General features: G+C 37.1%; 1 pseudogene; it reads right to left on the reverse strand.

Annotated features, from left to right (window-relative positions):
* Positions 1–514: 514 nt before the first annotated feature.
* On the reverse strand, positions 515–7,185 carry LOC117161609 (uncharacterized; annotated as a pseudogene).
* Between the last annotated feature and the right edge of the window lie 331 nt (positions 7,186–7,516).

A 7,516-nucleotide genomic window follows, 5' to 3' on the forward strand; every position in this document is an offset into this window, starting at 1 on the left:
AGTCACGGCTGGAGTTCAGAACCAAATCGTAATTAGTATAAACCACGTGTTCAAAAATAAATTCTCTTTTTATTTTTTTATATTTTATTTTTCTTTTCATCTGAGATTTCCTTTTCTTATTTTACGTGACACGAGTTTGGTTCCCGGTTGCCGCCACCTTGTCGGCGGCGTACTGGTAAAACTATGAAATAGTGACATATGAGAGTGGGGACTCGAAGTGGAGAAGTAAACTGCCAGTGAATGTATTGAACATAGAGCCGAACTCAGTTGTAAATCTGGTACATTTTGGAAAATGCGAATTAAAAAAAAAAAAATGTTTAGAGAATAAAGTTGCTAAATACTATGAAACGTAATTTATTTGATACGCACGCATAACGATAAAAATAATGAACAATAAAATAAATGTTGTTATTTCTATACTCAGAGGTAGGATCATAATAATTATTATTTTATTGAATGGATAAATCTATCACACCTTCTGAGCCAAAAAGAAAGACCTTTATTGCATGCTCTTACAAAAACGAGGGGTAAAAACAAAAAGGCATCTTAAGCCTATCGATTAAATCTATCGATTGTAACTAGGACTATCTTCTGTTACTATTTCTTATAACTAACGCATTTGCATATGGATGGCGAGCACGAATTCACGTTGTCGTTTACAACACCCCCTCTCAACGGAATTCGAATGCTCGTCAAACCAATGGTCTCTAGGTGAACACTATGACTTGGCTTGCTCAAGCTTTTCGTTAGTAAATCGGCTGGCATCTCATTTGTGGGCATATAGCGAATTCCAATGATTCCTTTTTGGAAAATTTCACGAATATAATGATAGCAGATGTCTATATGTTTCGTGTGACCGTGGAACACTGGATTTTGAATTCACTTGGCTGCATTCTGGTTGTCACAATATATTTCGATTGCTCTTTCTTCAGCGATCATATCAAACTTGCTTAGAAATCGTCGCAAGTATACGGCTTCTGGAGTGGCTTCTGTTAGCGTCATGCATTCTGCTTCGGTGCTGGAAATTGCCACACCTTTTCGCTTTCTAGATTCCCATGATATAGCACCATTCGATAGTTTGAATATGAAGCCAGTCCTGGATTTTTTATCATCAATATCACCCCCCCCCCCCAGTCGGATTCGACATATCCTGTTATATCATCACCAATATCCCTGAAACACGGACCAATGTTAGACGTTCCCTTAAGGTAACGTCAGACCCTTTTGGCGGATAACCAATGACTTTCCTTTGGGTTGTTATTAAAACAACTTAGTACGCTCACAGCATACATTATATCGGGTCAGGTAGCTATGACGACATACATTAATGATTCGATCAATGGCTGATAGATGTTCGAATCAATTTCAGGTGAATCGTCATCTTTGCTTAAATTTATTTTTGCTTCCAATTGGGTAGTTGCGATTTTAGCATCTTCAAGACCGAATTTCCTCACCATATCTGTAATATATTTCCTCTTGACTTATTTTTACCTCTTTGATCTCTTCATTTTGATAAATGGCCCAAACAAAAATTCAATTTTCCAAGATCTCTTATTTCGAACTTTTCCATTAAATTTTCTGTTAAGTAAGTAAACAACATATATCTATTAGTGGCTATTATTAAGTCATCCACATAAACTGCCAGTGTGAGGATTTTATCTCCATCTCTTATTGAATAAACACAAGGATCTTCTTCAACTTGATTAAGGGGAAGTTCTTTCAAGCAGCCATTTAATTTATCAAACCATTTGTTTACCGGATTGCTTCAATCCATATAAAGATTTCTTTAGATGGTATATATAATCTTCCTTGCGCGGTACTTCAAAATATTTGGCTTGATGCATCTAAATATTTTCATTCAGATCACTATAGGTATATGCCATGGTTATATCCAATTGATATAAATCCAATTTTAATATAGCAGCTAAGGCCATTATAACTCTAATGGAAGTTAATCGTGCCACAGTAGCGAAGGTTTCATTGTATTTAATACTTGGTTTTTTAGCAAAACCTCTCGCTACTAACCTAGCTTTTCTGCGTTCAACTTTTCCATTTTCATTGTATTTGGTCATTAAAACCCATTTTGATGCAATTGCAGATCTATTTACTGGACATTTTACTAATTCCGAAACGTTATTTTTGATCAAGGCGTCATGTTACGTCGCGTGAAATGGTCCGTGCGACGTCCTTCACTGTCTGACCGTCAAGGCCCAATCCTCTTTCGACAGACCCTCAATAAACCTAAGGCCCCACCATAAACCGAATCTTACTAACTTGCAGGAACCTTTAATCCTGCAAGTATTTTCGGTTTATACCTGGTATTTAAAACTGTCTTTAGGTTTATTGCACGTTCTTACAGATTACGGAGAAAGCGAATGGGTGTTTAACGGAAAAGCAGGTTTTTCCTATGCACAAGGTCACCCCCGAGTCACGTCGGTAGGAGGCTTCCTCCTCCAATCTTCACTTATTAATATTGGCTATAACCAATGGGCATCACGGATCGTTACCCTCACTGTTCTAACGAAAGTGTGAACAACGAATCCACGTTCTTAGTTCAAAAGACACATCCACTCCGAGCTTTCCTCCGTAATCACAAAAGAACGAACGTCACTGATCCCCTAGACTACAAAGCAGTCACTACATCTCTATACTTCTACGACATCAGCAGTGTCAACTTTACGTCTCCTCTATTGCTACTTCAACTACAACAAGAAACTCAACTATAAGGGCCTTGCTCTATTCCCAAAGAATATTGTGCATGTATATCGCATCTTGATACGCCAAATCATCGTCTACGACTTATATCATACGAAACGGTGTAACTCTTGAGTGTATTAAGTGTTGGAAATATAAATTTTATAACCCTGTTAATCGCAGCATTATACCACCTCAACCACCCCTATTATCTCAACGGAAATCAGGGAATCGATCTATTCGCGGCGTCGATTATTATAATAGTAACGGGAATTTACGACTCCCGTTGACGTGTTTCCTCGCGATTACGTCTCCCTGTGATTGACCGAAAATACACGTCATGTTCCTCTTTCATGGCTTCTTTCCATTTTTCTGCATGAGGTCCAGATAATAATTCATCTATTGACTCAGTCGAATCATCATTGACTAATTGTACTGTTTCTTGATCAATTGGGACAGTCTTATAAATTTTCCTTGGTCTACCGACATTTCCTGTTTGCATTATGTGTGTCCTTCCTTCCCCCCTCCCCTCTTGACCACAGATCTATCTTGAACATAATTTTCATTTTGATTTATGTTTTCACCATCATCATGTTCTTCCTCATGAATCTCTTCTGTGATTTCTTCGTCAAGTTCTTGACTTATCAGTTCATATTTAAATTGTTCAAGTTTATTTTTAATTTTATCATTGTGGTACTCAATGTTTCTTAAGAAAGAAACATCTCTACTTATTAAGATTTTTCTTTTACTTGGATCCCATAGTCGAAACGCTTTTGATTCATCGAAATATCTTGCTTCAAATTTACTTTTATCGGGCCATTTATTTAATACATAGGCTTCGGTACCAAAAATTTTAAGGTGATTCACATTTCGTTTCCTTTTGTGCCAAATTTCATATAGTGTTTTACCATGACCTGTTGGGCACCTATTCCTAATGTATGATGCCGTATTAATAGCTTCTGCCCAAAATTGGATAGGTAACTTTGACTGGATCAACATGCATCGTGCCATCTCCACGAGTGTTCTATTCATTCGCTCAGCTACTCCATTTTGCTGAGGTGTGTGGGCAGTTGTAAATTTCCTGCAAATACCACAATTTTCCAATTCATTTGTGAAATACTATCCCAAATATTCCAAACCATTATCAGTTCTGAGGGTGTTACGCCGCCTAAAACAGCTGCACGCCAGCCCGCGCGACCGGACAACAACCGGCCTGCGTAACGTCACTTCGACCCCCAATAAACCTAAGGACCCACCATAACTTTCACTTCCCTGTATTGTTTCGCCGTGTATCTTCAATCCGTTTGTCTTGAAGAATTTCTAAAGCTTAAAAATATTCTCGAAACACAGTCGGTTTTTAGAGAGGTCCTTGGGTTTATTAGGCGCACTTAAAACACGGAGAAAGCGGGTATGCGCCCATTAGGAAAATCCGAATAGCCCTCTAATAAAACAAGCTGGGTTTTCTTCACGAATACGGTCATCTATCCACCACGACGGTAGGAGACTTCCTACTCATCCCTTCGAGCAGTAGTGCAGGTCATGACCAATCAACACCGTGGTTCGTTACCCTCACTTTTCCTAACGAAAGTGGGAACAACGAATCCGCGTTCTTTAGGCACAGGGGCCACCCACACCGAACTTTTCGTCCGTATTAGAAAAAGAGCGACAGTCAGTCTAAAACTAACGCCTAACGCGGCAGTCTACACATAGCGCGAGAGTCGCATACTTCACGCAAACCTTTTGTCGGTTCTCGGTGTTGTCGAACATACATCTCCTCTCCTAAATATATTATAGTTACTTCCATTATAAGAGCTCTGCTCTAGCGTACATATCTATCGCATCTTCGTGCGACAAGTTGTTATCTATCTATCTATGCTCATCAGTGTAATCTAAGTGAGCGATTGGTATAATCGTAACGGGAATTTACGACTCCCGTTGACGTCTCTCCTCGCGATTACGTCTGCCCGCAATTGGTCGAATTTACAGAGGGTTTTTACCTTGTTACCCGTTTGCCTTTCAACTAAAGCTCTAAATCTCCAAAATGAACTTTCAACTTCATCTTTTGTCTTAAGGATATACACATATACAAACCTTGATGTGTCATCGATAAAGGTGGCAAAATACTTTGCTTCTGTTAGGGAAGTGATACATTTACACTGTACATGAGAGTGTGTGTGTATGGGTCAGAGGGCGTCCAGGTCTTAGTTGAGACAAAAGACTGCCGTTAGAAGATTCTGTATAGTCGGTTGGCGACAAGCGTGCGTGCAAGACGTTCTTCAGAGTGTAATATAGATGTATAGCCGTTGTGTGTGAAATATAGTCAATTATTTGTATTTCCAAATCCTCGAATTTCCTTAACAGCTCCACCCAAAGATGTTTGTCTTATAGGGCCACATACATCAGAATGTATCAGTTCTAATTTTTCCAACATCTTTAATTCAGATCTTTTTGGCACTGGGGTTGTTGCCTGTTTGCCTTTCAAACATATATCGCAAGTATTCATTTTACTCAATCTTATATTAGGTAGACCATTTACCATATTTTTATTTATTAATCTCCGAAGATCAGATTCATTTAAGTGTCCATATGGATAGCGCCAATCCATAAGTGTATTTCTGTTTTCATATACCATATCAATATATTCGGATTTTGTATCTACAATATATATGTCGGATTAACATTAGAATTTAAGGCGCGTAACGATTCTTCGTTTGAATTAGCCATCGTTTTACAAAACAGAGATTATATTTACGCGTATATACAAGATTTTACAAAATATTATGAATGTTGAGTTTAATGAATAATAAGATTAACAAACGATTAGATTAACTAATGATTAGATTAACGAATAATAAGTTTAACGAATAACAAGTTTAACGAATAATAAGTTTAACGAATAATAAGATTAACGGATAATATGTTTTACGAATAATAAGTTTAACGAATAATGAGATTAACGAATAATAGGTTTTACGAATAATAAGTTTAACGAATAATGAGTTTAATAAACGCTATTAACAATGTTCTTGGGTTCAAACGAATCCACGGTCAACGAGATAACTCTTTACTATGCGTAGAATAATTTTAGACACAAAAAAATACGATTGCTGAGTCACTCGGTAAACTGCTCGATGTATCACTTTCCAAGGCGATCACACGAATAATGATCTGATGAAAATCTTTCTCGCTGTACGACTGCATTTGTGCATGCTCGCTGGAAGCGTCGAGAAGGTTCCAAACGCCGTTGCTAGGCAGTTTCTGTCTGGAGTTTGATTCCTAATACAACGTGTGTCCCATTATATCGACATCTCCAAAGTAGAATTCTATGTGATTTCTAGGAAGAACTATACAACCGATCCATACCTTCGTCAAGCAAAAAGTTCATCCCGTGACCGTGGCTACATTCGGCGACCAGTTGTCACCTCGAATCCACTTTCGCTATCACAAATATCGAGCAATTACAATCAGATTGAATGACAACAATTGCATAATTACAGCTATGATAAAATCTAGGCTAAAGCATTAGAAGACTTTCCCAAAATTGCAAAGGGAAGGCTCCGGTTTTCCTTTCGTCTCCGACATATAAATCCCTTTTACGAATAGCAGTAATAACGACTTCATCATTCTTTCCAAATATTGTAGCCCTTCTATTTGTAAATACAATCCTTTTTCCATTTGCTGTAACTTTTGATACTGAGATCAAATTTGCTTTTAATTCTGGCACGTATAAAGCGTTTTCCAATCTAAATTTCTCAAGTTTGTTTCTTATACAACTAAATAATATTTCAGTACCCTTACCTTTGACTTCAGTTAATATGTCATTCTCTAATTTTACTTTCTGATTTCTGACTGGCTCTATGGATTCAAAACAGTTTATATCACAGCACATATGTGACGTAGCACCGCTGTCAATGCACTATTCCATCGGTGGTTCCATGTTTATATTCAATGAAATATCAGTAACAATACTATTTTATGCTGATTATCTTCATCCTGAATATTGGAAGCACGCAAGCATTGTTCAATTTTGGGTATTTCAGGAACTTGTACTAGTTGAGCTTTATGATCATCGTTTTTCTTCTTCAAACACTGATTTGCCTTATGTTTACGTTTGTGACAATAAGAACATTCGATGTGTTTTACTTTGTTAGCTTTAATAAATCCATTTTTATTTTAAGAATTTCTATTTTTATCATAGCTTTTGTGTTTATTTGAATCTTCCACTTGCAGAGCTTCTTGGTAATCTTTTACAGCATTTGAATTAGGACGAGAATCAGCTTCTTCTAATAATTTTATCTTAAGCGCATCTGGAGTAGGTAATTGGTCCCGCGATTCGATTGCACATCTAAAATTTACGTATGTGTTCGGGACGCTATATAATAATAGGATTGACAATAAATTATCAGCGACTGGAATATCCATTTCTTTTAATTTATCCACGTGACTGAAATAATTATTTAAGTGATCGTACATATTTTTACTACCGGACATTTTCGTGAATAATAATTGCTTTAGGAGCGTAGCTTTTCTTGCTTCACATGACATAGCTCACTCGAACTTATGGTAAGAATAACATCGGCTCTGACTTTACCACCCCTTTTATTCCATAAAGAGGCTTCATCCACTGCTTCAGGTTTAATTATTGAACCATTTGCATATTTCCACAAGTCATCTTTAATGAGTATTGCCTCTATTTGTAATTTCCATGTGTCGTAATTTACTTTGTTTAGCTTTTTAATACTTAAACTCGCCCCGCTCGACATTTGTTTCTTTTTTTTTTTTCTTTTGACAACTGTATTATCACGCAAGCAATTATTGTATA

Source organism: Bombus vancouverensis, chromosome 10 (assembly GCF_051014615.1).
Source record: "Bombus vancouverensis nearcticus chromosome 10, iyBomVanc1_principal, whole genome shotgun sequence".
Taxonomy (NCBI): Eukaryota; Metazoa; Arthropoda; class Insecta; order Hymenoptera; family Apidae; genus Bombus; species Bombus vancouverensis.